This window comes from Panthera onca, chromosome A1 (genome assembly GCF_046562875.1).
Source record: "Panthera onca isolate mPanOnc1 chromosome A1, mPanOnc1 haplotype 2, whole genome shotgun sequence".
Lineage (NCBI taxonomy): Eukaryota > Metazoa > Chordata > Mammalia > Carnivora > Felidae > Panthera > Panthera onca.
The window spans coordinates 121,753,915-121,776,325 of NC_138339.1; the positions used below are offsets into that span (position 1 = coordinate 121,753,915).

Sequence of the window (22,411 nt, forward strand, 5' to 3'; positions counted from 1 at the left end):
TCTTTGGGTCTACATCATAGATATAATTTTCCTCATTTGAAGGGTGTGGAAACCAAAGCTCAGAGAGATTCAATCACTTGTCCCTGGCCATACAGCCTATCAGAGAGATGTCAGTGTAGAAATGTCATCTCGTTCTTCCACCTTGCAAGCCATTTGGGGACAGCCCTCCGATCCTAGCTCACCACTATGACTGTACATGAGGATTATAAATGTCATTTCTCCAGGAGTTTGGGAAGAAAGTAGGAATATGGCACCAAGGGCCACTGCAGCTGGAGGGAGTCTTCAATGCTATAGAGAGTAGAAAGGCACATAGATCCAAGACTAAACCCTGTTGGGAGAAGTGTGGTGACTGACACTTACTGAGGAAGTGACTGAGAGAACAGCTGACTTTGGGGAACTATAGTGCCCATTACTGGCTTGGATCCCCCAACCCCACCCCTCTGAGGCTGAGGACTGCCCCAGCCTCCTCCAGAAGGGGCCATTCCTCTACCCAGAGAATGGCTGCAACATGAACCAGCTCCAGCCTTGCCCCGATTGCTTCCCACATTGATGGATGAAAGTGCCTCCGCAAATTGGAAAAATAACTAATGCGCTACTCCCAGACCCTGCTGCCTGTGAGTGGAGGGGGCACTCCACTTCTGGGTTAGCCCAAGAACTGGGAGGAATCAATCCCCTGAATAACAACCCAAAGCAGCAGCAGGGAGAGGCTCCCAGCCTGGTGGGGGTGGAATTACATTTCCTACAGGGTATTCTCGGTGTCGCCTCTCATCACCATAATATTTACATCAAATGCAAAAGGCCTCTTTGGAATAAAACCCTGAGGTTGTAAATGCCAAATCCAAGAATGTCAGCAAATGCAAAAGATCAGGTTCTTTGAGCAGCAGTCTCTCCCTTCCCACCAGGCAATGCCTGCCACAACCCCCTGGGGTGACTGGGTGGGCTCCTGAGCAGCCCTGAACCTAGGCCAAGATCGGGAAAGGCTGGGAGCATGCAGGGAGCTTAAGGGTACCCAGCTCTGGTCCAGAGATGGCAGGCAGCCTTGTCTCTTCCACCTGGCTTCGTGCAAAGTTTGAGAAAATTGTGTTTACACATACTTCCTATGAGAAATGCAGCCAGGTCATCTCATGGACAGACAGGTGGACTCTCTTCTATGGAGAGAACCTTAGGGATCAGTCTGCAACCCAGTATCATAGTTTACAGCCCAGTGGCCAAGTTCTCTTCCTAGTGGGTCCCCTTCCTCCTCTAGCTGCCTCCTTGTGGCCCAGGAAAGCTTTTCTGAGGTCATTTGTCCATCAAACATTTATTGAGCACTTACTAAGCACCAGGCCCTGGGGATACAATGGTGAAAGGAAGGAGCTTCCGTTCTAGTGGGTAACACACATGGAGCAAGTTAACATATAAATAACTTCAGATGCTCTGTGCTCTAAAGAAAAGAAAGTGAGATGAAGGGACAGAGAGGGACTGAGGAAGGCCACAGTTGCCTGAGTAGTCAGGGAAGGCCTCTCAATGAAGGAAGGTGGTATCTGACCTGAAGAATAAGAAAGAGCCACCCCATGAAGATTTGGAGGGTAAGTGTTCCAAACAGGGGATCAACAAGTGTAAGAGCTTTGAGAGGAGAGTGAGCACATGGCGGGCGGGGGTGAGGTCAGAGGTGCAGGTCATGCCAGTGATGGAAAGCAGAAGGATTTCATGCAGAAGGCACCAGGAAGCCATGGGAGTGATTTAGAAAGGGTACAGGACTATATGATTTACATTTTTAAGTCCTGCTCAGATAAGAAAAGTCTTGGTTGAGTTCTGGTTTCACAACCTATTCACTGTGTGATCTTGGGCCAAGTTCCTGCATTATTAAACTTTAGTTTCTTTAAGAACTTCCCAGGGAGTCAGAGGATGACATGAGCTAACATGCACAGTATGTCTAGTTCAGGACCTGGTGTCAGTAGGTGCACAATTAATGTCCCACCTTGTGTCTCTCCCACTCTGTCTTTCCTCTGAGCCCTAGCCCAGGCCCAATCTCTGTGCGGCTGTACACACTATGTGCATCCAGAGCTTAGTGGGGTCCCACCCCTTAGGTGATGAGATGAGACTGCACATGCTCCAGGGGCCACATGCTGCCAGTGGAGTGGCCAGGATGCCTGGGCACATTTGCATGCAGAACTTCTGCATCTCCATGTCATTCACTGCACCAGTAGGGTAGGCACAGCATCCAGGAGAAAGGTCACCAGTGCCACCTGAGGATGTTCCTCTACACTCATCTGCAATCCCCCCACCCCTTTGTGCCTAATTTTTGACTCCAGTAGTTGCCTGAGGAAGAATGAGAAAAAGCAACTTGTGGGAGCAACTGGAGGGAGCAAATGATAAAGGGCTTTGTCAGGCAGTTGGAGATTAAGCCAGGGCTGAGAGCAGAAGGGGTGACCCCCTCTCCTCACTGGAGCTGGGCTCACACTGCATCCAACTCCAAAGTGGGGAGGGAGTGGCAGCACTGAGAGAATCCCCCCAGCAGTTGCCTGTGTAGCCACTTGTCCCCCGACTGTCTTCAAGAGACAGGGCGCTTCTCTTCCTTCCCTCCCTCCCTGCAATGAGCTCCACAGAAAGGATGTGATGAGGTTAATTAATTGCTTGTGGAAAGTTCTTTAGAAGGAGGAGAAGGAGCAAGGGAGCCATCATGTCTGGGAGCCAGAGGGTTCTCGACACAGTATTAACAGTGAGGCCTGTCAGCAACAGTAGAGGTTGGGAGGGTGGGGACAGCAGAGTGGGGGTCGTGACAGTGGCTACAGGCAGGCACAGGAAGATAGTGGGGCAGCAGAGGAAAAGAACGTGGGAGAGGTCTCAGAGAATAGCCTCAGGTAAGTCTCCAATTCAGGAATGTTTGGGAAGCCCACAGGAGGGAGTTGGTTGGGCAGGGATGTGTGGGGGCCAAAGTTAAGCTCCCAAAGTTAAATGTTCTTTGTCCTGTCAATTCCTCACAAATTTATTGTCTCTTTGTCTGAAAAGAATAAAAACCAAGGGCGCCTGGGTGGCTCAGTCTGTTAAATGTTCAACTTCTGCTCAGGTCATGATCTTGAGGTCCGTGGGTTCAGGCCCCGTGTTGAGCTCTGTGCTGACAGCAGAGCCTGGAGCCTGCTTCGGTTTCTGTGTGTCTGTCTCTGTCTCTCTCTCTGCCCCTACCCCACTTGCACTCTGTCTCTCTCTGGCTCTGGCTCTGGCTCTGGCTCTGGCTCTGGCTCTCTCTCTCTCAAAAAATAAACATTAAAGTTTTTTTTTTAAGTACAAAAACTTTAGGTCTCAAATTCATTACTGGGCCTTCCTGCACACATAATAAAAGTTTGGGTTTTTTTCTCCCATTAATGTGTCTCACGTAAATTTAATCCTTAGTCCCACTGGAGGACATTGAGGGCAGAAGAAGAATTTTTCCCTTCAAGTAGCAAGGCCCAGGTTGAATCAGCCCAGGGTGTGAGGCAAGGAGGAGAAAAAAAACATAACCCAAGCCACAGGTGCATCCTCTCTCCCTTCCTACCAGCTGAACCTGATGCCAGGAGGCCTCCACCATGCCTCCACTCCACTCCCAGCCCTGAGCCTTGGGAGATCTCCCTCTTTTAGAGATCAGCATACTTCATTATCCATGAGAGGCCCTCCTTCTGCCCATCCAGCTTCTCAGAAGCTCGTGTAGCTCCAATAAGTCCCCCAATGATATCCTCAATTTCACACATAGGCCCACTATTCTCAGCATCTCCACCATACCCAGAGGTATTAACATAGGGCAGGCTGGAAACAGGCAGAGAAAGCTAAAACTGGAGGAACCCAGAGGGTCCTGACTGAGGTTCTGAACAGCTCCAATTCCTTCAACAGAACCTTCACAGCTCTCCCTGGGTACCCTTTCCTCCCATTCCCACCCACACCACCATCCTGCTGCCATCTTCAAGGCTTCATTCTGAATGTGAACATGTGAGGGTTGGTGACTCAGGTAGCTTAGATTACAAGCTTCCCCCAGAAAGCACCAGCCTCCACCCCTCCCATCCTGTCTTTAACACTGGCTCCGTCTGTTCCACCAGTCCTGTCAAGGACAGCCCCCCCTGCAATCTGACCATGGCAGCAGCTGGCAGGGCCCGGGGCTGCACTTGACATCCTGATCCAACCATATTCTCGGAGAGGAAGCAGGTTGAGAGTTCCGCATGCTTGCACACACCTGCACATACCATGCACACGCTCACTCCCTCAATGTCAGCCTAGACTAGAGAATTGGTTCTCCAATTTCCTGGGTCACAGACCCTCTGGCCATGATGAAAGCCAGGCACCCTCTCCCCCGGAAGATGTGTGTGTGTATATACACACACACACACACACACATATATATTGCATATCTTATCAGGAAGGCCTGGTATAAGGGTGGCCTGTCCTCTGATTCCTCCCCTCAGTAACAATCCTTGTTCACGGCTTGGGGTTCCCCTAAGAAGATATTTTCCAGGGAGGTGGGTATTTGGCTAAGTTGCTGGATACCCTTTTATTGGCTGAGTTTTGGGGACTCCCTGGGAGCAGTGTCAGGGGGGCTGGGCTTAGGGGCAAGAGGAATCTGAATCATCTCCAAGGACACTTCCAGCTTTCAAACTTGAGGACTCTGCACTTCTGTCCACACATGCCTCCTGCCCACCAAGGCAACTCAGGATCTTCTTGAACCAGGACAGGTGAGCTCTGAGCTCCCAGTGTTTATTTACCTGAGTCATTACATAGTCTGACCAGGGTTTTGCCATCTACAGTGAGCAACAAGCATGTAGACAAGGAAACTGGGCTCTGCCTGGCTTCAAAACTTCCTGAGATTGGGCACAAACCCACTGCTTTGGGTAGAATGCACACCTGGAGACCACATACGTGCACTGGCATGTAAAGCACACATACACAGTTCAAGACACACACAAACTATGCAAGAGCATGCAGAAACACACAAATCATAAAAACAAGATGAAACATGCAAAACTCCAAAAAGCATATACATGAATACACAAACTGTTCACATACACGCAGTCACGTCATGCAAACACACGTTCATGTTCTAACATGTAACTTCCATTTCCACCTCCTAGAGACTATTTCAGCTGTATTCAACTTTCTATTTCTCTCTGCCATGTTCTCTCTGTAGTCTGTTCACTGTGACAGAGTCACTCTTCCGTCCTTTTCCTCATCTGGCAGATCTCTAGTTAGCCTAGTAAACCTCTGTATTAGGGCTTTCCTAGGCCTGCCATAACAAAGTGCCACAAACTGGGTGCCTTATAACAATGAAAATTTAGTTTCTCAACAGTTCTGGAGTCCGGAAGTCCAAAATCAGGGTGTCAGAAGGATTGATTCCTTTCGGGGGCTCAGAGAGAAAATCTGTTCCATGACTCTCTTCACTTCTGGTGGTTGCAACTCTTGACATCCCTTCGCTTGTAGACACATCATCCCAATCTCTGCCTCTATAGTCACATGGCCCTCTTCCCATGTATGTGTCCAAATTTCTATCTTCTTATAACAACACTAGTCTTTGAAATTAGGGCCCAGCCAGTGTGACCTCATCTTAACTTGATGATGTCAACAAAGACTGTTCCCAAATAAGGCCACGTTCACAGGAACTGGGGATTAGGACTTGAATATATCTTTTGGGGGGTGGGGACACAATTCAATCATCAACAGACTCTTAGCCAAATATTTCCTTTTCCTTTTTAAAGATTTTACTTTTAAGTAATCTCTGCACCTAACATGGGGCTCTAACCCACAACCCTGAGATTAAGAGTCATATGTTCCACTGAGCTAGCCTGGTGCCCCCCCCCCCAAGTTTTCTTTTTTCTGTGAGTCCTTCCTTGACCTTCTCCCTAGACTGGGTAACATAAGCACTCCTGTCATGTGCTCCCCCATCACAACACTTAGCTCATATTATTGCTATTGCTTCTTTAATGGTCTCTCTTCCCAGCTCTGAGGGGCTGGGCAGTCTATTCCTTTTACTTACCATTGTAAGTCTAGCACCTGGGACAGTGCCCAGTTGTGACAAGGTCTCAATAAATGCTTGTTGAATGAATTAAACCATTTATACACACAGTATAAATATGTTAATCATATTCACATGCTTAAGGGCATACTGTACATACGTGTACAGATATATAAATCAAGCATATACACAGATACATGAAAACTATATACCCATACAAATCCAGGCCTTGAACACAGTCCAGCAAGTTCTAATTAGTCAACCAATAATGGCTGAGTTCCAAAAAAATCCAACGCTTCTCTAAGTGCACTGGGAGAGGCAAAAAAGGGTCACCAATGGTCTCCTGTCCTCAAGAGACTGACAGACTAATTGGAAAAACAAGACTTATATATGATGAGAGATGGTATAGTATTTCATTCTATTTTGTGAGCTATGAAGGCTCAGAGGAAGAAGCTCCGTGGGCTAGAGTAATCAAGGGAGTCTCCTTGGCGGAGGTGAAGGTTGAGCTTGGCTCTCCTGTGTGGGTAGGCTTTAGACATAATGAAGAGAGAAGAGAGGAAATAGCATGTGTAAAGGCCCAGGGGCCCATTCATGGCACCAATTTAAGGGGAGGATCCCATGCTAGTAGCTGGAGTATTGTGGGGAGATCCAGATACCAAAGCTACCGATGTCAGTCTAAGGATCTCCAGTTTCTAATGGCACCAGGTAGTTCAGTCTCTTCCTGCCAGGTGCAGGGAGTAATTTCTCCAGAGTCCTGTGACCTGGGCTTCAAGGGGCTGAGGGTAGGCAGAGATATGCTAACTGTGTACCTCAAGCCCTGAGAACATGGGCACAGTCCCTGGCAGGGCTCCGCTCTTCCCTCAGAAGCTGTGGCAGGCAGCAGCACCTGCTGGAAGAACAGGGTCAAGCTGAATGACTGGTCCCTCCACCCATTCCTTCCCTGGGAGAGGTAAGTGACAAGCTGGCAGAAAGCTTCAGTGATACCTTTGTTGGCAAAGCAGCCCCTGTCAGCCACCAATGACAGGGTGGGGGCGGGTGGCCAAGGGGTAGAGAGAAAGCCTCGCAAAGCTCCCTCCCAGGCCCTGAGCCCTGACACCAAAAGTCTCCTAAGGGACAGACCATGCAGTAATGAGGAGCCACTCAGCAAGGAAGAGGGCCACTGTGCCTGCCCTCACCAGGGAGGGTGGAGAGATAGTGAGCTCTTTCTTTTGGCACTGGAAGAAATGATAGTTCTTTCAAACTGCAGGGACAGAGAAGGGCTGAGCCTGGAGCTTGAGAAGCAAATAGAAGGCTTCTATTACATGACAGGCCTCCTCTCTCACTTTGAAACTGTCCATTTCTACCAACCAGAAGTGGTAGTTGTCATGGGAGTATGGAGAAGCCACTAAGAAAAAAGTGGAGACTGCCAGGAAGAGGAGAGGAGCTAACATTTCAAAGATGGGAAATCTGGCCTGAGCACCTTTTTACTGTAGACACTGTCCCTGTCCCTTCATGTGCTGCTCAGAAAGACCCCCACTAGGGCAGAGGAAAGAGTAAGACAAGCTCTGTGCTTGGAAGGTGAAATGATTTTCTTGAATCTGCAGGATAGGGTTCGAAAACTATTCCCTAGGTAGACCTGGGTCAGTCACTGGAGAGCATCTGGGCAACCAGGTGGAGCTAGAGCCAGAGGGCAGTGAAGGGATGAACACTCACTGGCTTCCGGGCATCATCTGTGGCCACCTGCTCTGCAGTGACACTGGATGCAGCCCTCACAAAGCAAACAAGACGATGGTAGGTAGAATCTGAGGCCAACATTCTGGGCTTGCTTTAACGTCGTGCAGGGTGTGTATAACCCTAGATAGCCAAGCTCCTGGAGACCCCCAGAGTCCCCCATAAGCCTAGGAATGCAGAGCGCACTGTTGACCTTCTCCTCCTCTCTAGAGAACCAGTTTCCCAAGTCATAGCCTGGACGGTGAGATTGGTGGGGATGGGGTGAAGGCTGTCCTAGATGTCACCTTCTCTTCTTCTTAATCTGGTCCAGACTGCCCTGCCCTCATGGCTGCTGGGCCCCATGAGCCTCTGTGAAAACCCATTTCCTCTCCATTCAATGATACAGTCCCTCCCTCAGACTCTGACTTCTGTCCCACATCCTGAGCATTTCTAGGCCAAAACCTTTAGCCACCAGGATCACAGAAGCCTGCTGGCCCTGCAGCTCCAAGCAGGGAGGAACGCTAATTGGCATTAACAGAGACCAGGCCAGCAGCTCACAAAAGATCCTCTCTTCCTGACCAGAGTCATGCCTGGGGCACAGCCAGCTTCTGGTGTGTCTGCTCATGGGGGGAGGGGATCCTTTGGATGATGGCAAACAAAGAGAGGGGAGTGCCCCACTGGGACTCTCCTGCTGGTGCTCACATACACTCAGCAAGAACATGGCCCTTCTTTCTGTCCCTCAACACAACTCCTCAGACAGTGCAGAGCACACTAGCAACTTTGTCTCCTTGAAGCCCACCGTATGTGCTCTTTCTAATCTGATCTCACCTGGAACAAAAAATGCTCTGAGGTCAGACTGCCTGCATTGATATTCCAACACCACACTTAATATGTGTGACTTAGACCAAAACATGGTACCTCTGTTTTCTTGTCTGTGAAAAGGGAATAATACTACCTAACTCACTGGGTTGTCATGAAAATTAAACGCTATCCAGAAAAAGCTCTTAGCATGGTCCCCAGCATGTAGTAAGCACTCACTCAATAAATGGTAATTGCAGTCACATGATTATGGTTATTATTTCTTGGACTCAGTTCCCTTTGTTGTAGAAAGTTCCCATTTCAGGACTTCAACATTGAGCATAGAGAATTAACAGGGAAGGCACCCCAGAGAAATTTGTTGAACAGATGGAAGGAAAGGAGGGAGAGAGGGCAGGAGAAAGGAAAGCGGATGTATTTGTATTTGTCACAGGTAAAACCCACTTTATGAGCAGACAAGAAAGACTCCCATTCAATACTCCATCTAATAGACTGTCTGTCACTGCCTAAAATTTCACCAATGTTGATTCATTCCTTTGAGTAAAGCACTGCCCACTTCCCACTGGTCTCCTTTAAGATGCAAACAGTCACACTTTAGTTTGAATGACTGATGAGAAGAGATGGTTTGAGGCACCAGAGCCTTTGTGGGGAGGAAAAGAATTTTGACAAGAAAGGTGCCAAAGGGATCATACAATTTTGCAGGAGGCTGGATCTAAGAAAATTGAGAGCAGGACACTGCAATTTCCCTTCGTAACAGTTCAGATGTAACTGAACCTCATATGCAAGAATGTCTTCCTTGTCTCTGTCCTAAATCCTTCATGCTATGGATTATAGGACAAAATGGTCAACTACTTCTCCACATTATAGGCCCAGCACAGAATGTATGACTGTATTTGTTCCTGAAGGTTTTCTTTTTCTCCAGGTATGAACTATCCACATGCAATCTCAATCCTAAAGTGATTTTCATTTACTGGGGAAATTTGAAGACTATCTCTTGCCAGTCTGAGGTTAAACACAGAGGAAAATCTAAACGCAATTTTCCTGTTTGAGAAGCAGTTACAATATTTTTAAGCAATTGAAGCTTCAAAATTTCAAATTCAACATGCAGTTAGGCCTCCACCACAGGAACTACAGATTTTGCAAAGTTTACAAAACAGTGGAATATCTCAGAGGCTTTTCCCAAATGCTGAATCTTTGAGTGTTTCATAAATGAAGATGTTCTGGGAGACTAGGTGCAGTTTTACTGCTGTTTGGCTTTTGGCTGGGGCCTTTTAAAGCAAATGTTACATGGGGAAAGTGTAAGAAAGGTTCTATAACAAAGTGTCAGAACAATAATATATTTTAATAGCATTATTTATCAACATCTATTGGCATTTGGAATTAACAAACACTCTGGTCCATACCCATCGAGCATACATAATAAATTTAAAGGGCTTGTCTTGCCTTTGGTACAGTGAAGATGACCCACCTAGTATCCTTGTGTCATTTTGTAGAGGCAGACTGTTGGGGGTGGATAGAGAGAATAGACACAGAGACCACAGCCAGTTTCTACATTTTCCCTGGCCCATTCCCCAGGCCTGGAGAACCCAGTCTGCTTCATGAGTTCTCCCCAGGTCTCCTCATGAAACTCACCCACTACAGCAAGCAGACAGAGGGCTCTGAAGACATGTGAATCACACTATCCTTATGTCCATCAAGGCAACCAAAGGGCCAGCAGTAGGGGACCCCTCTCCATAGCCACAGTTGACTGGACCATTACCAGGAATGTGGTAGATGATCCATGGGCCAGGAACCTGGGGCCTGATGGGAGGAAAAAGGTGACTTGGGTCAATCAGATTTTCTCTTCAGGGAATCTATATAGACAAGCACTGTAACAAAGAGACTCATAGAGCAGTGGCTTCAACAAGACAAAAGATTATCTCTTTCTCATATAAAAGCCCAAGTGGATGCAGTAGCTCTGCTCCACAAAAATCCATAGGAACCCAGGCTCCTTCTATCTTGTTGCTCTGCCCCTCTGGGCACTACTCTTATTACACCATGACCACATTCCAGCCAGAAGGCAAGAAAATGGAAGGGAGAACACGGGCTTTCCTTTTAAGGGAACAACCCAAAAGTTGCACACATCACTTTTGCTTATATCCAGTTAGCCAGGGGTGCCTGGGTGGCTCAGTCCAACTCTTGGGTTCGCTCAGGTCATGATCTTGAAGTTTGTGAGTTCAAACCCCACATTGGGCTCTGCGGTGACAGTCTGAAGCCTGTTTGGGATTCTCTCTCTCCCTCTCTCTGCCCCCTGTCCCCAATTGCTCTCTATCCCTCTCTCTCAAAATAAATAAATAAGCTTAAAAAGATCCCATTGGCCAGAATTTCGTCCCAAACCACAGCTAATTGCAAGGGAGGCTGTATGGCCAGCTAAAAACTTCTACCACATTAGAAAAAAAGGAGAATGGCTATTTCAGGACAACCAGGGGGCTTTGTCACCGTGTCTGGAGAGTGTTCAAAGATGGAATTAACGCTGAGAAAAGACAGATGAGAAATGGCGGGGATGTCATTGAGGCCTGCAGATCCAGCCATGCTTAAAGCCAGTTCTATTCTATTTTTGATTTGTCAGTTATATCAGCCAATAAATTCCTTTATTTTTATATTATTATTAATTATTACTATTATTATTTTGTTTAAACTAGTTGGATTTCAGTTTCCAGCACCCAAATCTAAAGAGTTCTGGCTAATTCATGGCAAGATCAGAAGGTAAAAATTCATAAAGAAGAAAGAGGCCAAAGGTACAATGAAGGAAAAGCCAAAGTCATGAGGAAATAGAACCTTCAAGACAGAGAAAAGCAGAAGCCAGAAGACATAGAGAAAGTACAGAGAGTCAGTAGCTGGTGACAAGGCAAGAGGTGGACACACAGAGAGAGGCTAAGCTGCCTGACCAACCACATCCTCCTGCAAGGGTCCTTCCTGTAAAGCTACTGTGAGGTTGAAATTACTTTCTAGCTCAATTACAATGTATGGAAAGTTGTATTATTCTTCAAAATATTTATCCTCCCTCTTTTGGGTGCCCTTTCTAAAGGGGGAATACACTTCCCACTGATGTCAGGGTTGGCATAGGATTTACTTTGACCAATAAGATGTGAAGGGAAGGTTTACGACCCAGTGGGCTCCTTTGTTGGCCTGGGCTCCAGATTGAAGAAAACATGAAGCAGAGCTGCAGCTGACCTATGACAGACATGTTACATAAGGGGGAAATAAACATTTCTCATAGGCCTCTGAGATTTGGGAGTTGTTTGTTACTGTAGCATAACTTAATGTAAGCTGACTGATACACAATGTCTATAGAGTCTGTATTTACTGCAGTTCCTACTGGTCTTGAAATTTCATATTTTCAGGTACATATTTCCTTGTAGTACAGCTTTTTCTCTCCTTATAACCAAGAGGTCTATCCGTGAAGCCAGGAATGACAAGCCTACATTTCATGATCAAGTGCTCCTTATTACCAAGTCCTTTTCCAATTCTTATTCCCCAATAATTCTGGTAGCCCCAAGAGGACATGGGACAGGTCTGATTATAATAAAACTGGGTAAGTGCATAATGTAAGTAATTTCATGTTTGTAAATTGTATAGAATTTTTGCAATACAAAATCAGAAATGGATCATTTTAACAATGCGGACTTCTCAAACTTAAGGACATTGTAGGTTAGAATACATGCTGCACTGGTGACGACAACAATGATGGTGACAAGAATTCATACAGCACTTTTATATTTCCAAAGCGTGTCACATATCTGCTTGCTTTAAATTCACAATAGCTTGTAGATGTTATCCCCATTTTACATATAGGGAGACTGGGGGTGAGAAAGTTGAAGAGACTTAACAACCTATGGAGCTGGCACCACATCTCCTGGCTCCTTGTCATGCCCCTTCTCCCCTGCCTGTTGCATTAGTCATAGCAGGCACCCCTGGCAGAAGAGGAGAGCACCCACCTCCATGACAGGTGCTTGGGAAGGGCAATCAGGGACACTGTGATTTGAATAAATAAGTGAATGCATGAATATATGACTAAATGAATGGATGGATGGATGATGAATAAATGGATGAGTGGATTGATGAGCAGATAAATGGCTGGATGGGTAGATGGGTGATGGCTGGATAAATGGCTGGCTGGATCTCTCTTGTATGGATGGACAGGTAGATGGATGGATGGATTTCTGTGGTCTAAGGGAAAAGACAGTGGGGTTCTCCCAGAGTCTGGAAAGCATGCACACACATTCCTAATACTCTACCACCAGAATACTCTATACTCGGCCAATATCTTAATGCTTCTTGCCCAAGCGTCTTAATTCTCCCTCACCCCCAAGAAACTAGAATATGTTTTACCCACAAGTTTGTCTATTGCTACTCTACAACCGATTAGCTATGTTCACTTCATTTCTCCATGCCTCAGTTTCCTCACTTGTAAAATGGAGATGAAAATAACACCATTTTCAGAGGGTTGTGTGGGAACACATAATATATAGAGATCATTTAGTAAAGTGCCTCACATATCATAAGTTCTCTATAAATAATAACTATTATAATTATTATTCCCTAAAGTTTAGGATGGTTGCCTGTGGAAATCAAGGTAAGTCCCCAGAATCATACCATATTGTGATTACGGTCTTTAGCCCTTTTTCATTAGTGGTGGAATCTGTAATAATACAATAACCTTTATTTTATTACACAGCCCTTGGAAATTGAGGGTTTCATCCATGTCAATTAATTCCTTCGCAGCCCACGTTGGCAGTGACAATCAGAATGTCAAAATGTCTCAGAGGATTCCTAGGAAATCTGAGGCACTTCACGATGAGACTGCCCGGGCCAGAGACCAGCCGGAGTGAATCCTTAATGCACTTCACAGGAAGGGGGACTCTTCCGAAATGCTAATACAATCAACCTGAAAGGCAAACTTCCAGCTTCCTGCTCAGTGATCAGACCTGCGCTCCCAGAGCTGAGGTGCTCTCCACAGAGAAGGCCAGAGGCCCTGCCTCCTCACCTAGTGCTCTGGGAACAGCGGTCCATCCTAAGTCCCCGAGCACATTGCAGGTGCTGGGCAAGGCTTGCAGGCACTTCCTGTTGCAGCCAGCCAGGGCAGCAACGCAGACTCACTCTGGACACAGAGTGTCCTAGGTCCTAGGTCTGCTCCATGGACACAGCAGGAGGAAGCTTAACCAAGAAACAACCATGGAGTAAAAAAGGAGATATCTGGATAAAGAGGAACTGCTTAACTCCTGGCATTTGCTCCTGGGACCCAGTTTGTAACATCCTCTGGAGCCAGACTGCTTCAGTCCAAACCCTGGCTTCCCTACTTCCTGGCTGTGTGGCCTTGGGTACATTACTTAACCTTGCATGTCTTACTTTTTTTCATTTGTAAAGTGCATCTGATAATACCTGCCTCCTGCGGTTGTACGAGGATTTAATGATTTAATAAATATAAAGCACTCAGAACAATGCCTGATGCATAGAGAGTACCAGACACATGTTTGCTATTTTTATCCATTCTTATATTCCTTCATTCATGCATACCTTACTTCTTCCACCCATCCACTTATTCCTGCACTCATGCACCTATCTAACATTTCTATCTGAACCTCTGATGAAGTCATGTTAAAAATGAATAATAAGGGGCGCCTGGGTGGCTCAGTCAGTTAAGTGTGTGACTTCAGCTCAGGTCATGATCTCACAGTCTGTGGGTTCGAGCCCCAGGTTGGGCTCTGTGCTGACAGCCCAGAGCCTGGAGCCTGCCTCAGATTCTGTGTCTCCCTCTCTCTCTGCCCCTCCCCTGCTCATAGTGTGTGTCTCTCTCTGTCTCAAAAATAAATTAAAACATTAAAAAATTTTTAAAAAGAATAATAAATATCAAAGTTAGGTTTGAGACTCAAAGAGCTACCGTGGATAGCCTAGGGAAGGTATACTAGCCCTCCATTTTATGCAGCTAATGTTCCACAAAATTTCCAGTTGTATGGAAGAATTAATATTGTGAAAATGTCCATACAATCCACAGATTCAATGCAGTCTTTATCAAAATGTCAACAACATGTTTCACGGAACTAGAACAAATAATACTGAAATTTGTATGGAGCCACAAAAGACCCCAAATAGCCAAAGCAATCTTGAGAAAGAAGAACAAAACTGGAGGTATCACAATCCCAGGTTTCAAGATATACTACAAAGCTGTAGTAATCAAAACAGTATGGTATGGGCACAAAAACAGATAAATAGATCAGTAGAACAGAACAGAGAGCCCAGAAATAAACCCATGATTTTATGGCCAATTAATCTACAATAAAGGAGGCAAGAATACATGATAGGAAAAAGACAGTCTCTTCAACAATGGTGCTGAGAAAATTGGACAGCTACATGCAGAAGAACAAAACTGGACCACTTCCTTAGACCATACATAAAAATAAACTGAAAATGGATGAAAGACCTAAAAGTGACACCTGAAACCATAAAAGTCCTAGAAGAAAACACAGACAGTAATCTCTCTGACATTGGCATTAGTAACATTTTTCTAGACATGTCTGCTCAGGCAAAGGAAATAAAAGCAAAAATAAACTATTGAGGCCACACCAAAATAAAAAGGAAAGGAAATTAAAAATGAAAAAAAAATCATCAATCAAATGAAAAGAGCCTATGGAATGGGAGAAGATACTTGCAAATGACATATCTGAGAAAGGGTTAGGGTCCAAAATACATAAGGAACTTATACAACTCAACACCAAAAAAAACAAAAACAAAAACAAAAAAACAATCTGATCTAAAAATGAACAGAGGACCTTAATAGACATTTTTTTCAAAGACATCCACATGGCCAACAGACACATGAAAAGATGCTCGACATCACTCATCATCAAGGAAACCCAAATCAAAACCACAGTGAGCTACCATCTCACTAGAATCAGAATGGCTAGAATCAAAAAGACAAGAAATAATAAGTGTTAGCAAGGATGAAGAAAAAAAGAACCCTTGTGCACTGTTGGTGGAAATGCAAATTGGTGCAGCCACTATGGAAAACAGTATGGAGGTTCCTCAAAAAATTATAGATAGAAATATCATACAATCCAGTAATTCTATTACTGAGCATTAACCCAAAGAAAATAGAAACACTAAATCAAAAAGATACATGCATTCCTATGTTTATTGCAGCATTATTTACAATAGCCAAATATGGAAGCAGCCCAAGTGTCCACCGATATGTGAATAAAAATGTGTATAAATATTTTTATAAATATACAATGGAATATTACTCAGCCACAAAAAAGAATGAGATCTTGCCATTTGCAACAACATAGATGTACCTTTAGAGTATAATGCTAAGTGAAATAAGACAGAGAAAGACAAATACCAGATGATTTCACTTATATGTGTAATCTAAAAAACAAAACAAAATAAACAAACAAAAAACCCAGATTCTTATATACAGACAATAGACTGGTGGTTGCAGGAGGGGAGGCAGGTGGGGAGACAGGTAAAATAGGTGAAGGGGATTAGGAAGTACAAACTTCCAATTATAAAATAAATAAGTTACAGAGATGAAAAGTATAGCATAGGGAACACAGTTGATAATATTGGAATAACGTTGTATAGTGACAGATGGTGACCACATTTATTGTGATGAGCACTGAATAACATATAGAATTATTGAATCAATATATTGTACACCTGAAACTAACATAATGTTGTATGTTAATTATACTTAAATTAAAAAAAAAATCTCGAACCATATGACTTTGTTCGTGTGGTTTTCTCTTTTTGGATGCTTCCCTTCCTTCTTTTCCCCTCAGAAAAGTTAAGAAAAAAAGTTTTTAACGTTTATTCATTTTTGAGATACAGAGAGAGAGAGGGCGTGAGCAGGGGAGGGGCAGAGAGAGAGAGAGACAAAATCTGAAGTAAGCTTCAGGCTCTGAACTGTCAGCACAGAACCGGATGTGGGGTTCAAACCCACAAACTGAACCATGAGATCATGACGTGAGTCAAATTCGGAAGCTCAGCCGACTGAGACACCCAGGCTCCCCTCCCCTCAGAAAACTCTTACTCATTCTTCAAACCTAGTTCATGGGTCACCTCCTGGGTGAAGCTTTTTTTTTTTTTTTAATGTTAATTTATTTATTTTGAGTGAGACTAATCGTGTGTGTGTGTGTGTGTGTGTGTGTGTGTGTGTGTGCGTGTGCGCCAGGGAGAGGGAGAGAGAGGGAGAGAGGCAATCCCAAGTAGGCTCCAAGCTGTCAGTACAGAGCCTCCTCACACAGGGCTCAATCTCATCATGAACCGTCTGAGATCATGACCAGAGCTGAAATCAAGAGCCAGACGCTTAACCAACTGAGCCACCCAGGTGCCCCTTGGGTGAAACTTTTGTAACTCCCATTCATAACTATTCTCCATCTTCTTAGTGAATGTTTGTTTTACTGAGTAACTGACTTATTAAGGCTCCCAATGTTCTTTGTTCATATTAATATTATCGCCTATATCACCTTATATTAAAATTAGCTACTTAAGCTCTTCCTTCTGCATGGAACACTATTTCCCTGCCAAGTAGGCCACTTCCATTTTTCATTCAGGTCTTGGTTTAGAAGTCACTTCTTCCAGGACGCCTTCTTTGACTTCCCAAATGTAGTCTTGGGGGCTCTCCTGCAAGCTCTCACAAGCCCTTGCTCCTTCTCTCTCACTACACGGGCCACACTGGCAGGTAATTTCCTGGTTCATCTGACTGTCACCCCTATGGGACTGCATCTTCTGTAAGGTTAGGGACCAGGTTGGGTGTTCCCAGCACCCAATATGGTGTCAGGTACACAAGTCCACAGTATGAACAGCCCCTTAGAGGGTTATGTGGTGCACAAGTATGTATGGCAGCCCTGCCCTGGAATGGTGCCTGACACAGTAAATATTTGGTCAACTCAAGTTGGTGGCAAAGCTTAGCCATCCCTAGGTCTCAGTGCCTGGTGCCTCCCCATTGCTACTCTAGGCCTCACCCAGATAGAGCAAAGATATCTCAGGCTCCCTCCTTCCTCTCTCAGCAGGTATCCTGTGTTTGGGAAGCTCTCAGAGCACCTGGAGGTAAGTGGATGATAGAATGCACTGGGATGGAAAGAGGTGGGTTCCCTGAGCCTGAAAGTAAGGAGGGTGATAACAGGAAACACTGAGGGCTTTCTGGAGATAAGGTAGGCTTTGCTCCCATCTCCCTCCAGCTCTGACAAAGGCTACCTGATGCCCCTCCTTCTCAAGATATTTAGGCATTGCGGGACCAATCCCACAGAAGGCAGAATAGGGGAGCAGTTAAGTGCAGACCACGTTTCAAATTCCAGACCACTTTTTATTAGCTGTGTGGCTTTAGGCAGGTTGCTCAGCCTTTCTGAGCTTCACTCTCACCTGTTTAAGAAGACCTCACAGGGGAGCTGTGAGGATTAAACGAAATAGCACATGTAATATGCCTGGCACAGAGTAACGCTCCATGAATGTTTGCTAATATCATTGTTGTTGTTTTTGTTATTAATCATCTTGTCAGAGCCAGCTTGGAGCTGAGAACAGATGAATGATGTGGCGTGGATACACCCCCCCGCCTCTTTCCAGCCCCTCACTGAGGCCCAGAGGAAAATGGGCATTTGTCAGAACCACAATCTGGCAGCAGAACCAAAACATTCACATCACACATCACATTGATGTTCTTCCCTCCTCATGGTCCGTAAAATATCACTGCTGAGTGGGAACTTACCTCCCACCTTTTCTTGTCATCTGGAGGCTGAGACTGGACTCTGGATTAAATTTGTCGCTTGAGCACCCACCTGTCACGTGAACTCAGATAAGTTGCTTAGTCTCTCTGAGCTTCAGTTTCCTCATCTGTAAGATGGGAATAGTCATAACAATTCCTGCCTTACTGTGAAGCATCAGTAAGATAATCAGGAAATTCGAGGAGAGCAGTTAGTAAGCTGCCTAGCTCCAAGTAACAGAGCAATAACTCTTCATTATTATTACCTTATTTTATTAGCAAGTTTTAGGGTATATGGCTGTTGGGGGAAGGAGAACTTAAGGTGTATCTTTGATGGAGGTTTTTACTCTTCCTGAGAGTCTAGGCTCTGGAGCTCCTGACAAGAGCACACCCCATTCCTATCTCAAGCCTGGGGACCACCCTTCTGCCCTTTGTGGGATTGCTCCCCACTCCCTTCCACACTGTGCCTCCAACTCTGCCCAGGCAAGCTGTGGCCTTCCTCTCCTCTCCCGGTGCCTCCACCATGAGCCACTAACCTCAGAGCCTTCTCTCCGGCATTCCAGCATCTGTGAGATGCAGTTCTCACCCAGTGACAGAGGAACCCAGGCTCCCACAGGCTGGGCAGGCTGCTGGGGTTTGCTCTGTCTCCCACAGGCAGACACAAGCCTGTCCTGACCATGTTAGAGAACAACACCCCTCTGGGTGGCTTCTGCATGCTTTGTTCCACCTGTCTACAGCCAGAGCTGGTGGCTAGTCCTCGGGGATGCCCAACTGGCCCGGGGTTTGTTGCTAATTTGGCATCACCATCCTCACTCTAGTGTCATCTAAAGAGCTGTTTGTCTTTGTAGGTCCCGGAGCACCTGGATATGTGGAGGCCCCTTGACCCTGTCATACCGGGGAGGCGGAATCTCAGAACCAGGGATTATATGGGAGAGGAGGACCCATGGCCCCACTTCGGGCCCTCACATCTCCCACCTGCTTCCTTTCCAAGAGCAGATCTGGGGCCCCCACCTCCAGATGCCTAGAGGCCTGAGGAGTTGTCGAAACCGCTGAACCTGACATGTATAACTGTAGGAGACGCCAGCCGTCTCTTCCAGATGCAGGCTAAAAATACAGAGGAGCAAGGGCCCTCAGTAATGGAGACTTTAAGAGCCTGTGACATGCGGCAACGGCTATGCGGCCGCTAATGAGCTCTGAGCAGTCGATGCCCAAGCCCTGACTGAACGCGTGGGCTGGGAGCGGGGATGGGGGTGTCACTCAGCATTTGTCCATCCTAGCTCAGAAATCTGGATTGTTGGTGTGGGCCAGGTGATTGGGGACCAGCTCAAGCGACCCTGTGACAACCAGCTAGGGAGACTGAGGCCAAGTGTCCGGAGGTGGGAAGACATACCCGGGAGAGACAGAGACTTCAAGAGACCCCAGCCAGGTCTCTGCCTCTCTGGCTCCCAGTCTTGCCCCCAGCCCTGTGCCCCAGAGCCCAACATGAAACCTGCTCTGGGAGACCCCAGCAAACGGGTGATAATCGACCAACTGAATGAGTGAATGATAAAGACCTTCCTCATTGCAGCCTGACTTCCCAAGGATGGGAGCTGTAACTCAGCCACTGTCACTCCGGGAGTGCCTGGCACAGAGTAGACACTCAAACACTGCTTGCTGAATGAATGAACACCTGGTCTGCTTCTTGTCCTACCCCCTTCCTGAGTGTGGAGACAAGGAAACCTATGAAAATTGTGGCAGGTGTCTCGTTCCACTGATACCGCCACTCAAAGAACCAAGGTATAGTCGCACCCAGCCTAACAACAGCCACAGCACAGCGTACCTCTCTTAAACAATATGCACAGTCCTAAGAACTTTGCACAAAGTAACTCGTTTAAGCCTCACATCCAACCTTATGGGTTCCATTCGATGTTCACACTTGTTTTACACAAGGAAACTGAAGGGCTCAGAGGAGTTGTGTGACTTGCCCCAGGTCACCCTCTAGAAAGAGGCGGGGTCAGTGTTCAAGCCTGGACCAGTCTGCCCCCTTCCCTCTTTAACCATGGTGCTACCCTGCCTTCCCTAAAGCACAGCAGGAGAGGAGAGGAGATTCGTGGGCCAGAGAAAGCCACACAGGATGGAGGCAGAAAAATACCTGCAGGGCCCATAAAGTGTTTGATAAATTCCAGGAGAAGAATAGGAAGAAATAATGAGCATTTGTCAGAGCCTTTTATAGCATATAAGACGCTTTTGCCTGCATTCTCTCATTTGATCTTCACCACAGGCCTGGGAGGAAGGTATTATCATTGTCTACATTTTATCGGTGAAGAATGTAAGGCTCCCACACCTCCCAGCTTGGCCAGACAGGCTGCATAGCTAGGGGTGGGCATGGATAGTGGTGCCATGAGGGGGACTTGCTTCTCATCTCCTACAGGTTGCCATAACCTCTCCTCAAATTGTCATCGACTCAAAGACTAAACCCAGGCCAAGACCCGTATGACATTTCTGAGATCTCTGTAATCACAGGGGAAAGGCCAGCAGGGGGCAGAGGCCAGATGAAATGCCACCTCCTCCAAGGAGTCTACCTGGACTTGCCCCCCTGATGAATCTCACTCTTCTATGAGCTGTCCGTCTCTTCCATTCCTCTGCACCTGAGCTTATTACCTGTGCACCATCACCAAAGGTGGATGGCCAACAACTAGCCACCCTGGAAGTGGGAAAATACACTCAGAAAGGTTTGGGTGGAATGAAACCAGAGCCCCTCACCTTCTCCAGGGCCCCTCTGATGCCCCAGCTCCTTCCCTAAGCCTCCCCTGGAGAAATGCAAATTCAGGTCTAAAGAGTGCTGTGGGGCTCCTGTTCTATGCCCAACCACACTTCTCAGAAGTGAATGGGGGTATCAGGAAGTGACTGCCCTGTGATCATCTGGAATGTCCTCAGTGCAGCCTGGAGTCAGCTGTGTACAGAAGTCTTACATTCTTTACTTTTTGTGCCAATTCATATGGATGGAAAAATATTGTTTCTTGCTAACCCTACAAAAATGAGAACCCAGATTTTATGTAATTGAATGTTTTTGTACTCCAGTTAATGCATACAGTAGGGTTTTACAGTCCTTGGGATTGAAAAGGGGGAGCCAGAACAGGAATGTGCCCCAACAGGATTCAGGCAGGCATTCAACAAATATATCTGGAGCCCATTGTACTAGGCTTGGAGGCCACAGCAGTGAACCAGGCAGATACTCCCTATTATCAGAAGTTGCCAGACCATCAGGGGACAGGCAAGCAAACTTGCTACCTCATAGCATGGTAGGTGCTCATAGGGAGTGGACAGAAAGATGTTGTAAAGCACAGAGAGCCACGGAAGCCCACAGGAAGCTCCTGACCCAACCAAGGGAAGAGGAGGATTCCAGGAGGAGGTGGCGCCTGGACTGCATCCTTAGAAGATACACAGGAGGCAGATGGTATAGTGGCGATTAACTCCTGAGCTGGAACTTGCCTCTGCTACTTCCAGCTGGTGAGCCCGGGCAAGTCACTGCACCACTCTGTGTCTCAGTTTCCTCATGTGTAAAATAAGGATTATAATAGTAACTTACCCTTGGGGGTTGTAAGGATTAAGTGAGTTAATATATATAAAGCACTGGGACCAGTACCTGGCAAATGGTGGCCATCTACTCCCTGGCAACTATGATTATTTTTCCTTGTCGTTGTTGTGAGGATTAAACAAGGTAACATTTGGGAAGCACTTAGCACAGAGTAGGTGTTCAATAAATGTAAACTGCTATTACTTTTGATATTAAGTAGGCATTTGCCAACACTAGCCAGGTGGGTGGGAGGGTTGAGGAGCAGAGGAATCCAAGGCAGAGACAACAGCTTATGCAAAGTCCTGGAGGTGAGGGAGAGCCTGGTGCATGTGGTGAAGTTTCGAAGTTCACTTAAACTGACACATAGCCTGGTTTCCAGGAGTGATGTAGGATGGGGCTAGAGAGGTGAAAGGCCGGGGCTAGATCTGGGGGCTTTGGGAATAATGAGCCTCCCTCCCTTCACCGACAGAGCAGCTGAGGGTGGCCAGGCTGATGAAGGCTGGCCTGGGGAAGGAGGGACAAGGCAGTGTGAGGGTGGGCTATTCTGCCTCTATCCCCTACCCTGCCCTGTGCTACTCTGCGTGGAGCTGTGGGCTGTCAATTAGGCAGCCTCAGTGCAAGAGGCTCTCTTTCCTCATGCGATACATGTCACATCCGGGAA

General features: G+C 46.4%; 1 long non-coding RNA gene across 4 annotated transcripts in view; it reads right to left on the bottom strand.

Annotated features, from left to right (window-relative positions):
* Positions 1–22,411, bottom strand: part of LOC132681438 (uncharacterized) — a 58,158-nt gene that overhangs the window by 18,951 nt on the left and 16,796 nt on the right. For 3 of the 4 annotated variants that reach the window (XR_009611064.2, XR_009611062.2, XR_009611061.2), the window contains one exon: positions 10,091–10,258. The exons of the other annotated variant lie outside the window; for it this stretch is intronic. This is a non-coding gene — a long non-coding RNA (uncharacterized LOC132681438). The remainder of the gene's footprint in view (positions 1–10,090; positions 10,259–22,411) is intronic. 4 annotated transcript variants of the gene reach the window in all.